At 40.1% G+C, this 21,650-nt stretch overlaps 2 pseudogenes; both read left to right on the top strand.

Annotated features, from left to right (window-relative positions):
* The first annotated feature begins 5,183 nt into the window (after positions 1-5,183).
* LOC109489800 lies at positions 5,184-6,151 on the top strand (annotated as a pseudogene).
* A 12,655-nt stretch (positions 6,152-18,806) lies between these two features.
* On the top strand, positions 18,807-19,480 carry LOC100464495 (annotated as a pseudogene).
* The last annotated feature ends 2,170 nt before the right edge of the window (positions 19,481-21,650 follow it).

Below are 21,650 nucleotides of genomic sequence, written 5' to 3'. Positions count from 1 at the left end.
CCAAGATGCCCTTCAACAGATGACTGGATTAAGAAGCTGTGGTCCATACAGACAATGGAATATTACTCAGCTATCAAAAGAATGATTTCTCAACATTTTCTGCAACATGGACGGCACTGGAGGAGATAATGCTAAGTGAAATAAGTAAAGCAGAGAAAGACAATTACCATATGGTTTCTCTCATCTATGGAACATAAGAACTAGGAAGATCGGTAGGAGAAGAAAGGGATAAAGAAAGGGGAGGTAATCAGAAGGGGGAATGAAGCATGAGAGACTATGGGCTCTGAGAAACAAACTGAGGACTTCAGAGGGGAGGGGGTGGGGGAATGGGATAGGCTGGTGATGGGTAGTAAGGAGGGCATGTATTGCATGGTGCACCGGGTGTTATACGCAACTAGTGAATCATTGAACTTTACATAAAAAAAAATAATTAATTAATTAAAAAAAAACCCTGGGGGGGGGGGAGAAACAAACACAGAATCAGACAAAATGAGGAGACAGAGCATGACCCAAATGAGAGAATAAGAGACAATCACAGAAAAAAGAGCTAAATAAAACAGACATAAACAATATGCCTGATAAAGAGTTCAAAGTAATGGTATAAAGATACTGGACTTGAGAAAAGAGTGGATGAACTCAGACTTTCAACAAAGACATAGCAAATATAAAAAGAAAACTGAAGAATACAATGACAGAAATAAAAAATACCATAGAGGGAACCGACAGCAGATCAGAGGATGCAGAAGAAAGGCTACGTGATCTGGAAGGCAGGGAAGCAAATGGAATCAAACTGAGCAGTGAAAAGGAAAAAAATCATAGCAAATGAGGACAGATTAAGGAATCTCTGCAATGTCATCAAGCATTTACATTTCAGGGGACCCAGAGGAGAAAATAAAGAAGGGGGGCAAAAAATTTATTTGGAAAAAATAATACCTGAAAACGTCCCTAAAATGGGAAAGGAAATGGATATCTAGTCCAGGGAACACATAGAGTCCCAAAAAAGATGAACCCAAGGAAGTCCACACCAGGACACATTATAATGAAAATGGCAAAAAGGAATGATAAGGAGAGAATCTTCAAAGCAGTAGAAGAAAAGAAAACAGTTTCATACGAGGGAAACCCCATAAAGCTATCAGCTGATTTTTCAGCAGAAATTCTGCAGGCCTAAGGGAGAGGCATGATACATTCAAAGTGCAGAAGGGAAGAAACCTAAAACGAAGAATATTGTATCTGACAAGTCAGACATTCAGAATTGAAGGGGAGATAAAGAGTTTCTCAGACAAGCAAAAGTTAAAGGAGCTCATCATTACTACTAAAGGACCTAAGTGGAAAAGAAAAGGTCATAGCTAGAAATAAGAAAATTACGGAAGGGAAAAAAATCCACAGGTAAAAGCAAACACACATAAGTAGATTAATCACTTATAAAGCCAGTATGAAAAATTAAAAATACAAAAGAAGTACAATGAATTATATCTACAAAAATTAGTCAAGGGATAAACAAAATTTTAAAATATAAACTATGACATCATATACATAAAACATGGAGAGAGGAGTAAAAACGTAGTTCTTTTAGAATGTATTTAAACTTAAGTGACCATCAATTTAACATAGACTGTCATACACAAAAAATGTTATATATAAAAACAATAGTAACCACAAGTCTAAAGCCTATAATAGATACACGTAAAATAAAGAGAAAGTAATCCAAACATCACACTAAAGAAAGCCATTAAACCATAAGGGAAGAAAGCAAAAGAAGAAGAAAGGAACAGAGATCTGCCAAAACAACCAGAAAATAATTAACAAAAAGGCAATAAGTACATACCTATCAATAATTACTTTAAATGTTAATGGACTAAATGCTCCAATCAAAGGACATAGAGTAACTGAATAGATTAAAAACCAAGATTCATCTCTATGCCACCTACAATAGACTCACTTCACACCTAAAGACAAATACTGACTTGGGGCGCCTGGGTGGCTCTGTCGGTTAAGTGTCTGCCTTCAGCTCAGGTCATGATCCTGGAGTCCCAGAATCAAGCCCTGCATCGGCCTCCTTGCTCAGTGGGGAGTCTGCTTCTGCCTCCCCCGCCCCCCGCGCTCTCTTGCTCTATCAAATAAATAAATAAAATCTTTAAAAAAAAAAAAAGACAAAGACTCAAAGTGATGAAATGGAAAAAAGATATTCCATGCAAATGGAAGTAAAAAAAGTAGGGGTGGCTATATTTATATCAGACAGAATGGACTTTAAAACAAAGACTGTAGCAAGAGACAAAGAAGGATATTACATAATGATTAAAGGGATTAATCCAACAAGAGGATATAGCAATTATAAATAACTATGCATCTACTAAATACATAAAGCAAATGTTAACAGAAATAAAGGGGAAAATTGACAGTAATATTAACAATAATAGTAGAGAACTTTAATACCCCAATTGCATCAATGAGGATAACCATCCAGACAGGAAATCAACAAGGAGACGATGGCTTTGAAGATCACATTAGACCAGATGGGCTTAACAGATATATACAGAACATTCCATCCAAAAATAGCAGAATACACATTCTTTTCAAGTGCATCTGGAACATTTTCCAGGACAGATCACATGATAGACCACAAAACAAATCTTGATAAATTTTAAAAGACTGAAATCATATCAAGTATCTTTTTTTACCACAATGGCATGAAACTAAAAATCAATTAAAAGAAAAATGCTGTAAGAAACACAAACACATAGAGGCTAAACAGCATGCTACTAAACAGCCGATGGGTCAGTGAAGAAATCAAAGAGCAAATTTAAAAAAGTAAAATCACAGAGGTCCAACATCTTTGGGATACAGCAAAACTGGTTCTAAAAGGGAAGTGTACAGCAGTACAGGCCTACCTCAATACACAAGAGAAATTTCAATAAACATTCTAACCTTACACTTCAAGAAACTAGGAAAAAAAGAACCAAAAAAGGCCAAATTTAGTACAAGAAAGGAAATAATACAGATGAGAGAGGAAATAAATTAAATAGAAACTAAAGAAACAATAGGAAAGATTAATAAAACCAAGAGATAGTTCTTTAAAAAAAATAAGCAAAATTGAGAAATCTTTAACCAGGCTCATCAAGAAAAGAGAGAGAAGACTCAAATAAATAACATCAAAAATAAATGAGGGGGCACCTGGGTGGCACAGCAGTTAAGCGTCTGCCTTCGGCTCAGGGCGTGATTCTGGCGTTATGGGATTGAGCCCCACATCAGGCTCCTCCTCTAGGAGCCTGCTTCTTCCTCTCCCACTCCCCCTGCTTGTGTTCCCTCTCTCGCTGGCTGTCTCTATCTCTGTCAAAATAAATAAATAAATAAATAAATAAATAATCTAAAAAAAAAAAAAAAGAAGAGAAAGGAAAACCTCCAAATTCATTTTATGAGGCCAACATTACCCTGATACCAAAAAAACAAAACAAAAACAAACAAACAAAAAAAAAACAACACACACACCACAGAAAGAAAGCTATAGGCGAATATGCTTGATGAACACTGACTTAAAAATCCTCAAGAAAATATTACCAAACCAAATTCAACAATACATTAAAAGCATCATTCACCACAATCAAGTGGGATTTATCTCAGGAATACAAGGGTGGTTCAATATTCACAAATCATTGTAACACATCACATTAACAAAGGAAGGATAAAACCATGTGATCATCCATTAGACACAGAAAAAGCATTTGGCAAAATACAATATTTGCTCATGATAAAAACTCAACAAAGTGGGTTTACACCTCAACATAATAAAGACCATATATGATAAACCCACAGGTAACATCATACTCAATGGTGAAAAACTGAGAGCTTTTCCTCTAAGATCAGAAACAAAACAAGGATGACCACTCTCACTACTTTTATTCAATTTAGAACTGTAAGTCCTAGATGCAGCACTCAGTCAAGGAAATATATAAAAAACATCTGCTAGAAGAAGTAAAACTGTCGCTATTTGCAGATGACATAATAACTATATACAGAAATCCCTAAAGATTCTACCAAAAAACAATTGGAACTGACAAATGAATTCAGTGACAATGCAGGAAACAAAATTAATATACAGAAATCTGTTCCATTTCTACACGCTAATAATGAACAAGCAGAAAAAGAAACTAAGAAAGCAACCCTATTTACAATTGTACCAAAAAGAATAAAATACCTAGGAATAAATTTAACCAAGTTGATGAAAGACCCATACTCTAAAAACTACAAGACATTCATAAAAGAAACTGAAGATGACACAAACAAATGGAAAGATATACTATGCTCATTGATTGCAAGAATTAATATCATTAACATGTCCATACTACCCAAAACAATCTATAGATTCAATGCAATCCTTATCAAAACACCAATAGCATCTTTCACAGAACAAGAACAAATCTTTCTAAAATTCATATGGAACCACAAAAGGCCTCAAATAATTAAAGCAATCCTGAGAAAGAACAAAGTTGGATGTATCACAATCCTAGATTTCAAGATATACTACGAAGCTATAGAAATCAGAACAGTATGATACTGACACAAACACTTAGATCAATGGAGCAGGATAGAGAGCCCAGAAAAAACCCACACCTATATTGTCAATTAACTTACAACAAAGGAAATTACAATATACAATGGGGGAAAAGACATTCTTTTTAATAAATGGTGCTGGGAAAGCTGGACAGCTACAAGCAGAAGAATGAAACTGGACCACTTTCTTACACCATACACATAAATAAACTCAAAATGGATTAAAGACCTGAAATATGAAACCTGAAACAATAACACTCCTAACAGAAAACAAAGGCAGTAATCTCTTGGATGTGGTCTTAGCAACACATTTCTGTCTATTTCTCCTCAGGCAAGGGAAACAAAAGCAAAAGCCAACTATTTGTTTTACACCAAAATGAAAAGTTTTTGCACAGCAAAGGAAACCATCAAAACAAAAAGGCCATTTCCTGACTGGAAGAAGATATATGATAAGAGGTTAATATCCAAAATACATAAAGAACTTAAATAGCTCAACACCAAAAAAACCAAAATGAAACAAAAATCCAATTAAAAATGAGCAGGGGATTTAAAAAAAAAAAAATGAGCAGGGGAGCTTCTCTGCCCATGGACGTTGCCAAGTAAGCATCGTTAAAGTCTCCCCTCCCACCACCATCATGTCTAAGTCAGAATCTCGCAAAGAGCCTGAACAGCTGTGGAAGCTCTTCATCCAAGATCTGAGCTTTGAAACAACCGATGAGAGTGTGAGGAGCCATTTTGAGCAGTGGGGAACGCTTACTTATGGACTGTGTGGTAATGAGAGAGCCAAACACCAAGCGCTCCAGAGGCTCTGGGTTTGTCACATATGCCACTGTGGAGGAGATGGATGCAGCCATGAATGCAAGGCCACAGAACGTGGATGGAAGAGTCATGGAACCAAAGAGGGATGTCTCAAGAGAACATTCTGAAAGACCTGGTGCCCACTTAACTGTGAAAAAGATTTCTGTCAGTGGCATTAATGAAGACTCTGAAGAACATCGTCTAAGAGATTATTTGAACAGTGTGGGAACATTGAAGTGGTTGAGATCGCGGCTGACCAAGGCCGTGGCAAGGAGGCTTTGCTTTGTAACATTTAATGACGATGACTTTGTAGACGAGATCGTCATTCAAAATTCCCGTGCGGTGAATGGTCACACCTGTGAAGTAAGGAAAGCTCTATCTAAGCAAGAGATGGCTAGGGCGTCACCCAGCCAAAGAGGTCGAAGTGCTTCTGGAAACTTTGGTGGTGGTCATGGAGGTGGTTTTGGTGGGAATGACAACTTTGGTCATGGAGGGCGGCTATGGTGGCGGTTGAGGGGGTGGTGGATATGGCGGCCGTGGGGATGGCTTTAACAGATTTGGTAATGATGAAAGCAACCCTGGAGGTGGCGGAAGCTACAATGATTTTGGCAATTACAACAATCAATCTTCAAATTTTGGACCCATGAAAGGAGGGAATTTTGGAGGCAGAAGCTCTCGCCCCTGAGAGGGTGGAGGCCAATACTTTGCCAAACCACAAGACCAAGGTGGCTATGGCGGTTCCAGCAGTGGCTGAGGCTATGGAAGTGGCAGTGGGTTTTCATTACTGCCAGGAAACAAAGCTTAGCAGAAGAGAGCCAAAGAAGTGACAGGGAAGCTACAGGTTACACCAGATTTGTGAATTCGGCCAAGAACATGGTGGCAGGGCTGGGCTGATACAAAGAAGACATGTTTTAGACAATACTCACAGGTATGGGCAAAAAAACTCAAGGACTGTATTTGTGACTAACTGTATAACACGTTATTTCAGTTTCTGTTCTGTGGAAAGTGTAAAGCATTCCAACAAAGGGTTTTAATGTAGGTTTTTTGTTTTTTGGGTTTTTTTGGATCCATGCTGTTGATTGCTAAATGTAATAGTCTGATCATGATGCTGAATAAATGTGTCTTTTTTAAAAAGTGAGCAGTGAACCTGAATAGACATTTTTCCAAAGAAGACATACAGAAGACCAACAGACTCATGAAAAGATGCTCAACGTCACTGATTATCAGGGAAATGCAAATCAAAACCACATGAGATATCACCTTACACCTGTCAGAATAGCTAAAATCAAAAAGGCAATAAACAACAAGTGCTGGCAAGGATGTGGAGAAAGGGGAACCCTTGTGCATTATTGGTGAGAATGTAAATTGGTAGAGCCACTATGGGAAACAGTATGGAGGTTCCTCAAAAAATTAGAAGTACCACCTGATTCAGTAATTCCACTACTTTGAGTATTTACCCAAAGAAAATAAAAACACTAATTCAAAAAGATACATGCACTCCTATGTTTCTTGTAGTATTATTTACAATAACCAAGATACAGAAGCAACCTAAGTGTCCACCAACAGATAAATACATACAGAAGATGTGAGGCATATATGTATATACATAATAGAATATTACTCAGCCATAAAAAAATAATGAAACCTTGTCATTTGCAACAACATGCATGGATCTAAAGAGTATTACACTAAACGAAATAAGTCAGACAAAGACAGACAGATACCATATGACTTCACTTACATGTGGAATCAAATAAAAACGAAAACCAAAAATGAACTGATAAAAGAACAGAAACAGACTCATAAACACAGAAAACAATCTGGTGATTGCCCAAAGGGAGGTACGTGGGGGTATGGGTGAAATAGATAAAGGGGATTAATAGGTACAAATTCCAGTAAATCAGACACAGAGATGAAAATACAGCAGAGGAATATAGTCAATAATATTGTAATAACATGGTGACAGATGGTAACTACACTTATGGGGTAAACCCTGAGTAATGTATGGAATTGTTGAATCCACTGTATTGTACACCTGAAACTAATATAATATTGCAGGTCACCCATACTTCGATAGTAATAAAAAAAAAAGTTACAACATCCTTTACAGGTTCAACATGTATTAGTTCATTTCAGCTTTATTACTCATCTCATCAAACAATTATTCCGGTGTCTTGTCCATTCCACTGTTCAATTGCATCAGAGTTTTACATGTCAATTATATAACTAGCTATTATTAAATCATGAAACATACTGGTTAAAAGTGTCACAGAGTTTCAGTGGTCCCCTCTGAGCAGCAACTCGGGGGCTGGGAAGAGAGGAAGAAGTAGAAAGGTTGCGAGAGGAAATTGTCTTCCTATTGACTAGCTTATGGGAGCACCTGGGTGAGCTGCTGGGCTCACCTCCAGGGAGTTTCTCCAGCACCTTAGCGAGCATATTCCTTTGGATCACCACCAACATGTCACCACGGCCGCAGATATCTCTGTCAAGCAGTAGGCCACGCTCCAAAGACGAGATCTGGCCCATAGCCTCTACGAGCGTCTCCACCAGCAGCCAGCATGTGCACCTGGGGCAACCAGGCCCTCTGCCACCAGCTCTCGCACTCAGCATCGGACGTGCCTTCCAAGTTCTCGGCTCCTTCCTCACCTGCACGCCCTCCTGCTGTCAGGTAGTAGCTGCCTCCTGCACCTCGTATGGCTATGTAAGCGCTGCGAGCCCAGTTTTACCCTTTCGTAACATTCTTTTACTAATTAATGACTTTTTTGTATTAAACCTTCCTGTTTGTGTATAGGGGAAAAAATCAGTATCAAAAAGATGGCAAATCTCCACAAATCAATCAGTGGATTAAATGCATATTTCATTCAAACTCCCAGCAGAATTGATATGTGCGTGTTGGGGAAGGGCAGGGAGAAATTTTTGCTTGAGGAACTAGAATTATTGATCTTTTTTTTTAAAGATTTTATTTATTTATTTATTTGAGAGAGAGAGAGAGAGAGCAAGCATCAGTGGGGGGCAGAGGGAGAGGGAGAAACAGACTCCCTGCTGAGCAGGGAGCAAGACATGGGGCTTCATCCCAGGACCCTGGGATCATGATCAGGGCCAAAGGCAGACTCTTAACCAACTGAGCCACCTAGGAGCTAGAATTATTGATCTTAAAGTCTATATGGAAAAAGTAAAGGACAAAAAGCAGCCAAGATAATTTTGAAGAAGCATATGGTGGTGAGACGTGCCCTATTAGATAAGGTACTCATTATGCAGCTATAATAATTTATATCATGTGGCACTGGGGCAAAGACAGAAAACCAGACAAATAGAAACAGAATAGAGAATCCAGATCTAGACACAGACACAAGTGAAAAGTTGATATAGGACAGGGACAGCATAAGAAATTTGCAATAAAAATAATAGCTAACATGTATTGAGTCTTTTTTGTTTTTTTCTAATTTTTATTTAAATTCCGGTTAACAGATAGTGTAATATTGGTATCAGGAGTAGAAGTCAGTGATTCATCACTTACAACACCCAGTGCTCATCACAAGTGCCCTCCTACTTTGTGCCAGGCATTAAGTGTTTTAGATTTAACTCATTTAATGTCCCCAACAGTCCTATAATTATTATGATTATTATTCTCATTTTATAGATGGAGAAATTGAAACCCTTAGAAATTGAGTAGCATTTTCAAGATCATAGCCCTAATTCAAAGTGAAGCTGGAGTTTGGACCCAGGCAATTTGATCCTGTGGCCCACTGCCTTAGGAGGGTAAAAATTTGTTCAATAAATGGTGACAGGACCATTGGTTATATAAAATTGTAATTAGTTCCCTACCTCACACCATACACAAAATCAAATATAGAATTAAAGACTTGGATGAAAAAAAATTTGACTTTCAAAAGACCATATAGTGGAGTACTTGTAAGACTTAACAGTGGCAACGGACTGCATAAACACAACACACGCACAAAATAAACTGCAAAGAAAAAAGTTTTAGATCTGACTTCCTTAAAACATAAAACATTTGTATAACAGAAAAGCATCATTCTGAAAGTGAAAAAACAGTCACACACTGGAAAAAAGCGTGCACTGACTGAAAAGTTCTCATCTATATGTAAAGAGCTCTTACAAATAAATAAGAAAAAGACTCAAATCGATAGAAAAATGGAACAAAGATTGAAACAGGCTAGTCACAGAGAGGAAAATCAAATGGCAAATAAAAATATGAAAACATGCCTAACCCTTGCTAGTCATAAAAAAGAATTTTCTATCAGACTGGCAAAAAGATATAAATCAGACAACTGTAAGTGTTGGTGAATATATGAGGAAGTGGGAAACATCATATACTGCTAGAAGGAGTAGATGGGTAGAACTATCTGGGGGAGTAATTTGCATTAAAGGGGCATTTATGTGGAAATCTCACAATTCCATTCTACACTGATATATGTCATTCTAGATAATTTTTACTCTTGTATAGTATTCATTGGGCAAACATGCTACTATTCCACTGACAGACATTTGGGCAGTTTCTAATTGTTTGCTGTTGTAACACATAAAATCACAATGCACAGCTGTCAGGGTTTCTTTTTACATTTATGTCAAAGTTCCTCCAGAGTACTGTGAGGACAAGCTGTACGTGGAAATAACTCCCACCACCAACTGACGGCTTGCATGCGAATTGTGGTACCTGCATTATTTGATTTAAAACGGTAATCTCTGTGATATTATAGAAGATAAGTTTCTCACTCCAATCAGGAATTCTGTACTGGTATAATCTGCAATTATAATTTTAGCTGCTGGAGGACAACTTAAATTAACATTATTTTACAGCCAATTTCTGGAACCACAGGTTAGAGAGCAAAAGAACATAGGGTCTCACTGTCAAACTAACCCTTTCGGAGATGCCCCCAAAAAAGTGACCTTGTTCATGGGTGGCAGAGACCAGTCTAGAACACAGTTCTGAGTTTTAAAATAATCTAAAGGATGGGGTGCCTGGGTGGCTCAGCCATTAAGCGTCTGCCTTCAGCTCAGGTCACGATCCCAGAGTCCTGGGATCGAGCCCTGCGTCGGGCTCCCTGCTCGGGGGGCGGGGGGAAGCCTGCTTCTCCCTCTCCCACTCCCCTTGCTTGTGTTCCCTCTCTCACTGTCTCTCTCTGTCAAATAAATAAATAAATAAAATCTTTGAAAAAATAATCTAAAGGATGATATTTTATAAGGTATGCCCTAAGGTACCCTGTTTGTAATATAAACCAAGGATTTTCTAAAATGTGGTATATTTTAAATACACACCATGCTTTAGACTTCGCTCTTTTACAAACCAATCTCAATTTCAAGGACATAGTTATTATTATGCTTTTTTGCCACTTTGATAAAATATGAAAAGTGTTGGTTGCTACAAAGGCCCAAAACAAATGGCCAAACTGTCCTCAGAGATGGGACCCTCTGAGTATGCAAGTTCTAGGTAGTCAACATGCCTGACTTGAAATACTGCCAAGCTGGAATCATCATTCCAACCAGAGGGTCTCACTGGCAACAGATGCCTTAGGTTTTGGAACTATCACTGTTCCCATGGGCACAACAGGCAACACGGACGGTAGCATAAAGCAGCCAGGACTCTCACATCCTCCATTCAAAGCCTGGTGCCTCCAGTAGCAGTTAGCCACCAAAATCACGTGAATGTCTTTCTGGAAAGAACAGAACAAAGAACTGAATCACTTCCCGGGAGTAGTTTGGAAGACACCAGACAAGTTCACTCTTCCAAAACGTCTGTCTTCCCACCCACCCAGCTTAACATTTTACTATTAAAAATCTTATTCTTTTTTAAATTAAGATACAATCGAGGACAAAAAGAAATGGAGAAAACATTACATGCTCATGGACTGGAAGAACAAACATTATTAAAATGTCCATACCACCCAAAGCAAGCTATACATTTAATGCAATCCCTATCAAAATACCAACAGCATTTTTCACAGAACTAGAACAAACAACCCTAAAATTTGTATGGAACCACAAACAACCCAGGATAGCCAAAGTAATATTGCAAGGGAAAACCAAAGCGGAGGCATCATGATTCTGGACTTCAAGCTATATTACAAAGCTGTAGTCATCAAGACAGTATGGTACTGGCACAAAAACAGAAACACAGATCAACGGAATAGAATAGAAAACCCAGAAAAGGACCCACAACCACACAATCAATTAATCTTTGACAAAGCAGGAAAGAATATGCAATGGGAAAAAGACGGTGTCTTCAACAAAGGGTGTTGGGAAAACCGAACAGCTACATGGAGAAGAATGAAACTGGACCACTTTCTTATACCATATGCAAAAATAAATTCAAAATGGATGAAAGATCTAAATGTGAGACAGGAAACCATCAAAATGCTAGAAGAGAACATAGGCAGCAACCTCTCTGACCTCGGCCTCAGCAACTTCTCACTGAACACGTTGCCAAAGGAAAAGGAAACAAAAGCAAAAATGAATGATTGGGACTTCATCATGGTAAAAAGCTTTTGCACAGCAAGGAAACAGTTGACAAAACTAAAAGGCAGCCTATGGAATGGGAGAAGATACTTGTAAATGACATATCTTATAAAGGGTTAGTATCCAAAATCTATCAAGAACTTATCAAACTCAACACCCAAAAAGCAAATAATCCAGTTAACAAATGGGCAGATATCCAAAGAAGTCTTCCAAAGAAGACATCCAGATGGCCAAGAGACACATGAAAAGATGCCAACATCGCTCATCATCAGGGAGATGCAAATCAAAACCACAATGAGACATCACCTCACACCTGTCAGAATGGCAAAAATCAACAACACAAGAAACATCAGGTCTTGACAAGGATGTGGAGAAAGGGGAACCCTCCTGCACTGTTGGTGGGAATGCAAACTGGGGCAGCCGCTCTGGAAGACAGTAGGGAGGTTCTTCAAAAAGTTACAAATAGAGCTACCCTATGACGCAGGAACTGTGTTACTAGGTATCTACCCAAAGGATACAAAAATACACATTTGAAGGGGTACATGCACACTGGTGTTTATAGCAGCATTATCAACAATAGCCAAACTATGGAAAGAGCCCAAATGTTCATCAACTGACGAATGGATAAAGAAAATGTGGTATACATATATATATGCGTGTGTACACACACACACACACACACACACACACACACACTGAAATATTACTCAGCCATCAAAAAGAAAAGAATGAAACCCTGCCATTTGCAATAACGTAGACAGGGCTCGAGTGTATTATACTAAGCAAAATAAGTCAGAGAAAGACAAATACCATATGATTTCGCTCGTATGTGGAATTTAAAAAATAGGACACATAAACACACGGGAGGAGAGAAAAAAAAGAAAATGAAAAAAGAGAGAGGGAAACAAACCAAAAGAGACTCTTAAAGATAGAAAACAAACTGGGGCTCCTGGGTGGCTCAGTCAGTTAAGCACCTGCCTTTGGCTCAGGTCATGATCTCGGGGTCCTGGAATCAAGCCCCCATTCAGGCTCCCTGCTCAGCGGGGAGCCTGCTTCTCCCTCTCCTCTGCCCCTCTGCTCTGCTTGTGCTCTCTCTTGCTCTATCTCAAATAAATAAATAAAATCTTTTAAAAAAAATAGAGGACAAACTAAGGGTTGATGGAGGGAGGTGGGGGGGATGGGCATTAAGGAGGGCACCTGTTGGGATGAGCGCTGGGTGTTGTATGTAGGTGATGAATCACTGAATTCTACTCCTGAAATCAATATTGCATGTATATTAACTAGAATTTACATAAAAATTTGAAAAGGAAAAAAAGATATAATTGAGATATAACACCATATTAGTTTTAAGGTGTCCATCATAGTGATTTGATATATGTATGTATTATGGTATAATGTGTGTGTGATATATATATCACTATAGTAGGTTTAATTAACATCCGAAATCAGAAAGATTTTCAGGGTGTGGGAGTTCCCGGATTAAAATGTCAATTGCACAGGGAAATTAACACTTAAGTTATTATCAGTATGTACTTTGAAGACGTGCCAGAAATAAGGCCGGCAAAGCCCTGGGGTGGTGGGGAGGGGCACAAACAAGGAGAACAGCTCATGGCGCAGGTGAGTGAAGGCCAACTTAGAGTTGCCTAATGCACAGATTTGCAAGAAGGAAAACTACTGCCAAGAACAAGCAAATCTGGTTAATACGGAAAACAGAAACCACTGTCAAAGAGACTGGCATTGAAGAGAATTTTTCATCTAAACTTTGTGTGAGATTTGAGTATGTCCTCTGGCTATTACCTGCCTCAGTTTCCATAAAATACCACACTCTCTCTGTTTAATGATGTTAATGATTTTGCCTTTAACTAACCTTGGGAAGGAAAGTGTTGAATTGTGTCTTTTATTCTTACTGCTAGAACTGTGGCCATAATGGCTAGAAACTGTCTCTGAGTTACAGAATCAGTAGATACTTTTTATGAGACAGTTTGCCTTTTTTATCTGTTTGGTTTTGTTTTGTTTGCCTTTGTACCATGATATCTTCTGTCTTATCTTCATATGTACGTTTATGTCTTATCTCTCACCATGAAGATTATAAAATCACCAAGACCCTTCTCAAAAGCCTTCACATCACACTTATCTGTGGCCCGAGAAAGTGTACTTAGTATACTTTGTGTGTCTTAAAACCAGAACAAAGTATCGCCGAACCTAATCATTACTCATTCATTCATTCACTCATTCATTCATTCACTCATTCATTCTTGAAACAAGCAATTACTGAGCACCAACCACGTCCCAGGCATTGGGGACACAAAAATAAATACACGTATTTCAAGCCCTACAGCTGTTTCCATCCTAGTCGGCAACATAAACACCGGAAGACAATACACTGTGGTTGGATACAATGATAAGAGATACATAGTTAAAACTGCCTGGAATTCTAGATGAAACACTCATGTAATACCTTCCCCAAGTCCTCTTAAGTTACTAGCACGGTGCAAGGCACAGTTTCTGTGGCTATCAAAGGTCCCACTGGAGTGATCCAGGGATTCATGGTCCAGAGACACTGGGCAGCATGGGAGTGATGGGGATCTGCATGCTAAGCTAGACTGCTTGGGTACTGACGGGACAATCGAGCCACTTGAACCTGCAGGGGCCAAGGGCAGGCCGCCACGGAATGTGCCACTTCGGTATATTGATTATTTTAAATAAAAGTTACCCAAGAGACAGCTTGTTCAAGAACAACACCAGACCCTCTTCTGTCCCCCTGAAAGCAGGAAATAAATCTCCCCTGTGAAAAGAGACATCCCGCTCACCAGAGATAGGATATTTGAGCCCAGAGGCTGAATGAAGAAACCTTATTACTTTGTATTGATTTACCACCACAGCCCAAAGTCTGCTTACAATTCCTCACTAAGGGAAGCTCTCAATGTTACATTTTCTTTGTCTTGTCAATTCCTCACCAATTTCTTGTCTCTTTGTCTAAAAAGTATAAAAACCACATGCCTTGGTCATTCTTTAGGTCTCAGTTTCATTACTGGGTCTTTGTGTGAATGTAATAAAGCTTTGGGGTTTTTTTCTCCTGTTCATCCGTCTCATGTAAATTTTATTCTTTGTCCAGCTAGAAGACCTTGAAGGGCAGAGGAAGAATTTTTTCTTCCCTTCAGATCCTTCTGTGTAGAGAACATGCTAGAACCCTTCCCTCCTTGCCTGATTTCCAACTAGAAGGGACTGCCCAGACTAGACTGCGGTCTTGCCTTGTTTTGACTAAGTGGCTAGTGGCAAATTCCTGTGTTCCTGTGATTATAGTGTCATTGAGAAGCCTGGTTCCTGCCCCACCCTGCCTCTGAATGTTTACTGCCTACAAGTTGCTGGAAACGAGATGTTCTAGCACGGAGGTGAGCAATCTCTTTAGGCATGAGAGCAGGCATGAGGGAGGGCTGAGCGGTGCCGAGGCTGTCCCTGGCTTCCTCGCCTAGACTACTGATTGGCAGAGGAGATAAAACACCAAATAAAAAAGCATTGGTGACGGAATGGAAGAACAGCGAGAGGAAAATGGGAAGGCATGAAGGACAAAAGCGGTCAGAATACGGCATACAGATGCTGAATTAAAAAGCGGTCCTAGTTTCTGAATGCATGTCTCAAGTGCCACACCATGCTTAACTTGGTATAAGAAAGACTGGAGACAGAAATATCTACTTCTATTCTTCTCTGCAATTTTAAGTCCTCTGTTTCTTTAGGTATAAAAGGGCTTGCCAGAGAATTCTAAGTTGGGAAACGCAGAGTCAGGCTTTTATCTTTGTGTCCTTGGTATTCACTACAGTGTTTCACACATATGAGGTGTAAGGGAGGTATGGGAGGAGTAAATAAGGCTGGGATTTTTTTGTAGCTTCTGTGTCCTTGCAATAGCTCCCTAAATCCCTACTGCAAACTGTGTGTTTGTGTATGTGTAAAATACATATATACACCCGATGGTAGTAATTCTGGGCTGCAGTCACTAGGGGGAGGCAGAGGAACGTGAGAAAAGCCGCAGTTGCCTCCAGGAAACTGGACCGGCCTAGACTTGATCTGAGAACATGTATACTGCACTGACCAGGCGAGATAAGAAATCAGAAGAATCAGAATCTTCTGCCTTGCCCTTAATTCAAAATGTGTATCTATATTTAATCAGTGTAATCGACACATTTTCCTAAGAATAAGAAAGAACACTGCTTATGGTAGAGCAACGGAGAATCATTGAGTCCAAGTCATAACGGGCTATCGGGCCATCGGGTCAGCGCTCTTACTCAGCGGGAAAACATGTGGGAACCAGAGCCTTGAGCCACGTACTCTCTAGCTATGCAACTTTCACCAAGTTATCGGTCCTCTCTGAACCCGTTTTTTGTCATTAAAAGAGCGGCGGTAATCGTTTCCATCCTGTTGGGTTGCTAGATAAACGAATAAATGAAAAACTTCCTCATAAAACAGCAAAGAACTACATGGATGTAAATCCAATGATTATTATTAACCGTGAGTGTAAGATCTGAAGTTGTCTACTTAGTCATGTTCTGGAAGTTCTCCAGTGAGAGTCCACAAAACATAGGTTGTGGAAGGGAAGGCGCTATGGCCTTCTCTTAGCATCTAACGCAGCACCTGGTGAACAGCAGGCAATTTTTTAAAGTTTCTTAAATGAATGAATAAAAACACTTACGTGTAGGAAAACCATATCATTTAATATCTAAAATAAACCTTTCTCTTTTTTTAACTGAAAGGAAGCACTATGAGTAAGTACTCTAGGAAATGGGTCAAAGCAGGACTGTCCCAGGCCAGCCAGGACATAAGACACATGGTCACTCTACGTACAGAGCACTTAGCATGCCGTAGGCACTACCCCAAACATATTCTAGTACTCACTCATTTAATCTCCATAACAATACAGTGAGGTTGGTACTATTATTAACCATATTTGACAAATATCTGTTGACTATGACATGTCTCAAGTCTTCTTGATTCTTGGGACACGTCAAAAACAACAACCTCAAAAACAAAGATTTCTGTCGTTTAAGGGGAGGTGATGAGAAAGTCAGACAGCAAACTATGAACATGATGCATAAACTGCAGAGCATACAGAAAGGTCACAGCGTACAGATAAAAGCAAGAGACACTGGCATGTGGAGTGAGAAAATGTGGGTGCAGAAATGTCGTGGAGGTTGCCCGCCATGTCCAACAGAGATGCTGGAGTGCCCGAGCCCCTGTCCCAACTAAGGTGATCTGTCTCCAGGCCCTGCATTCGACGTCAACACTGTTTTTATTTCAGCTCTGACTTGCACCAAACCTGGCTCCGCATGCAAATTCATTTCCTCCGTCCATGGCAGAGAGAAGCACACAAAATCTGGTGAGCCTGTCTTCAACTCGACTCAGTATCCTCCTTCTAATGCGAGACGTTTGCCACAACAGATGACATCATTTGGGTTACAGCTGAGCTCACGCGGGATGTTGGGCGCCTGGCACTGCTTGCCTACCCTGCAGGAATGAAGGCTCCGTCTGGAGAACTCTGCGTTCGTGAGTTTGGGGCAATGGCTAGACAAGCCCACAACATTGGAATAAACAAATGACTCGGAGGGGAAGGGACAGGCTCTCAGGAAGTCTCCATTGCTTGAACGAATGCTGGCACTTAATGCCTGCTCGAGCCAGTGAAACCACATGATGTTGAACTTCCTCTGTGTCCCCCCGCCACCCTGCTCCCCGTCTCCTGGGTGTGCTTCTTGCCCTTCCTCATCTTGTGACTCTGGCGGAACTCCAGGGTGGTTATTCAACCTGTCTCCAGACGCTGGGGGCCAAAAAAGGAAGAAAGGGCAAGTGCAGGCTCCACGTAAAGCTGACTGCCAAAGGCACTGTTGCCGGCCCGAGGCTGGCCAGGGAGCACAAAGGGATCTTTACATGGGAAAGTCAGCCTGCAGAGAGAGATGGAGCATATTCCCGTGCAAAGGATAGCCACATGCAAAGGGATGAGGATACCATACAAAAATTAACCCAAAATAAATCCTACACTTTAAGTGTAGGAGAAAAAAAAAACAAATTTACGAAATTCAGGAAAAAAAAAATAGGGGAGTAAATCTTCATGACCTTGGGCTAGGCAAGAATTTCTTAGACATGACAACAAAAACACACAAGAGAAAAAATTGATAAATTGGACTTTGTCAAAAATAAAAATGTGGGGGCGCCTGGGTGGCACAGCGGTTAAGCGTCTGCCTTCGGCTCAGGGCGTGATCCCGGCGTTATGGGATCGAGCCCCACATCAGGCTCTTCTGCTATGAGCCTGCTTCTTCCTCTCCCACTCCCCCTGCTTGTGTTCCCTCTCCCGCTGGCTGTCTCTATCTCTGTCAGATAAATAACTAAAAATCTTTAAAAATAAAATTAAAATAAAATAAAATAAAAATGTGTATGCTTCAAGCAACATCAAGAAACTGTAAAAACAATTAACAGACTTGAAAAAAAATACTTGAAAATCATATATCCAATAAGGGCCTAGCCTACAGAGTATACAAATAATTCTTACCATTTAACAAGAAAAAGACAACCTAATTTAGAAATGGGCAAAGGACGTAAATGGACAGTTGTCTGAAGAAGATATACAAATACCCTACAAGCACATGAAAAGATGCTCAATCATCAGGGGAATGCAAATAAAACCACAATGAGGTTTCGCACCCCCTGGGATGGCTGGAGTTAAAAATACGGCCAATCACAAGTGTTGACAAGGACGTGGAGAAATTAGAACCAACCACACACTACCGATAGGCGTGTAAGATGGCGCAATGATTTTGAAAACCAGTTTGGCAGTTAAATGTTAAAGAAATAGTTCCCAGAGGATTTAGTAGCTCCTCTCTAGGTCCCTACCCAAAAGCAATGAAAACATACGTCCACACAAAGATTTATACACAAAGCTTCACTGCAACATTACTCGTCATAGCCTGAAAGCATAAACAATCCAGATGCTCACCAATTGATGAACGGATATACGAATGTGGTCTATCCACGCAACAGAATACCATTCAGCAATAAACAGGAATGATATATGCTACCATGTGGATGAAACTCAAAAATACTATGCTAAGGACCCCTACCCCCAGCCCCCAGCCCCCCACTATGACGATTTGCATGGAGCCACTAGGGAGGCACCTGGAATTGGGGTAGGAGCAGTGGTGACTAGCTGCAGGCCTCCTCGCGGTATCCTCCTGGGGAAGAGATAAAGGGTTAAATGGAGCTGGCAGGTTCCAACTTCCCGGGGGCCATTTGAGTTCAGTACCCGGGGAAGAATGCGCTCAGTGCTCAAAGGAGGAGCCGGGAAGAAGGGGCTTCATGTGAAAGATATCCGCTTTGCCTCCGTTGTGAACTATTTTGCTGAGAAAGAGAATTACTGTCATGTCATGATATTAATGAAAGGAGAGGTGGATGTGACTTCGGAACCACAGAACGCAGAGCCTGGAAAAAATGAGAGCTGGAAGCGGGAAGAGTCTCCTCCACTGGACCAGCCTCTCTGGGCACCACGATGCTTAAGGGACCAAAGCTCTGACCCATTGAAAGAAGACGTGGACCATCCACTAGGATACAAAGGACATCATCTCTAGGGGAACGAGAAGGCAACCTGATTTATTTAAAGAAGACAAAACAAGGTCCAGTTGGAGAATGAAAAGAATCTACATTTCAGAACAACTCCACTGCATGTAAAAAAGTCCCATAGGATTGTTAGCTTATTTGCTACCTCTTAATATTCCCACCACCCTTTCAGCCAGGGCTTGTGAAACATTTCCTGGCATTATGGCAGGAGCTGCATTTCAGACTCAGAAAATGTGATCAGTGGTGACCTTGTGGTGAGTCCGCTTCCCACACTTCTCTCTGACGCTTGCTATGCAGCTGGTCACACGAGCTTGCATGGGTAGAATGCAACAGAACTTGCCGTGGTGTTTCAGCTCCAATAGAGATCCTAGTTCAGATGCTAACACCGTGTGCCAGTTGCAGAATTTATTGTGGTTGTTGATTTTCCTCTTCCGTTTTATGTAAGACCAAACAGTTTTGGCGCTGTACTGGGACAGTCCTTGCAATGACAGTGAACAGGACAGGTCATTAGGGTATACTTCCCAGGTTTCAGATTGGGAACCTAAGCCAAGAGTGCTGAAACAACCCTTCTGGGATTTTAGCCTACGGTTAACTTAATCTCAGTGAGATCCAGCTTCCTTGTATGTAAAATGAGATTAGACTAGGGCCGTGGTTCTCAAAGTGTGGTCTGGGGAGATCCTTGAGACTCTTCCAAGGACACTCAAGGTCAAAGCTGTTTTTGTAATGCTAAGACATCGGAGGGGTTTTCCAGAAGCTACATGATGTGTGATATTGTAACAGACTGAATGCAAGAAGAAACCAGGCAAGCCTATGGCTAAAACTCTCTTTGAGGTTTATCTCAAGTATACTTGATGGGGAATTCATTGAGCTATCTCTTTCGGCTAGTACTTATCCAAGCAGATATTTTATAGCTTCAAAAACTTACCACAAACCCGTAGAGGCTTTCCACATCTGCTACATTTATAATAATTTTTTATAATATTATGTTAGTCACCATACAGTACATCTCTAGTTTTTGATGTAAAGTTCCATGATTCATTACTTGCGTATAACACCCAGTGCACCATGCAATACGTGCCCTCCTTACTACCCATCTGCTATATTTTTAGTAGACAAACTCATTAGGAGCTTGTGAGGTTTTTCCTTTGTTTTAAATTCACCCAATTAGACAGGAAGGCTTATTTCAATGGAAAGTAAAAACTACCTGGGCTCTTACGTATAGGAAAAGGTAAAACAAAAAGTTTCATATTAGAAGGGGAACGCATTTACCTACCCCAGCACCTAGTATGCTCAGCTGGCATCCAATAATCACTCAGTAAATATTTCCCTAAATGAGCAGGACTTACTTTTAAGTAAGCAGTTAATTCTAGATGGTTTGAGAATTGCCTTTAATAGAAAAAAAATGCCTTTAAGAGAAAAAAAAAAACTAAAGTTGACTACTAGCAATAGTCTCATCAAATTAAATGTCTGTTTAAGTTCCTGAGATACACCTCCCTCTGTCAGGATGCTGGGGAGTCTGAAATATGTCCTCATCTATTTGGTACATCAAGCCCTGAGGCGTCTTTTATCCCAAGATAAGCAAGTGTAACATCCTACCGAAGGTCTCTCCAGTGGACTTTGATGTGAACTCGGCCTCCCTTAGATCCGCTTAGAAGAGACAGTTCCTTGATATCTTCACTACCAGCTTTCCAAAGAAGACAAATGCTTTCAGATGAAAGATTCGCTTCTTTAGGGCACCAAGGATGATGCTAACCGGCCAGTGTGGAGAAGTAAAGTTCAGGTAGTCATCCGCACGGGGGAAAACAGTCTTCTTCCAACATAAAACCAATCCCATGTTGATGCTGCTTTTATGTTTTCGTTTACATGAGATTACTGGTGTTGTACTCAGAAGCCGGGGCTGCACTTGAGTAGCGTTTGCAAAAATGCAAATTAAATTAAATTAAATGCCAAACCTTCCATGTTATGGACTTCAAGAAATTGAACGTACAAGTCCATACATAAAACCCCCCACAAACATTTAATTTGCATCTACTGTGTGCCACATGTTGTAACAGGTGCTTAATAATATTTATACTGTCAATTAAATCTACCACACATTTACTTAATCCCAAATCCCCATTCTCGATTCAGTCCCATTTTTATGTTTAAATGTTTAAGTACTTGTTTTTTTGCATCGTAATATTGCTTAATAGATTTATAAGCAACAATGTATCATTCCTCACTTTATTTATGAG

The sequence above is a fragment of the Ailuropoda melanoleuca genome, chromosome 15 (genome assembly GCF_002007445.2).
Source record: "Ailuropoda melanoleuca isolate Jingjing chromosome 15, ASM200744v2, whole genome shotgun sequence".
Taxonomy (NCBI): domain Eukaryota; kingdom Metazoa; phylum Chordata; class Mammalia; order Carnivora; family Ursidae; genus Ailuropoda; species Ailuropoda melanoleuca.
This window is presented reverse-complemented; position numbering and strand designations above follow the sequence as displayed.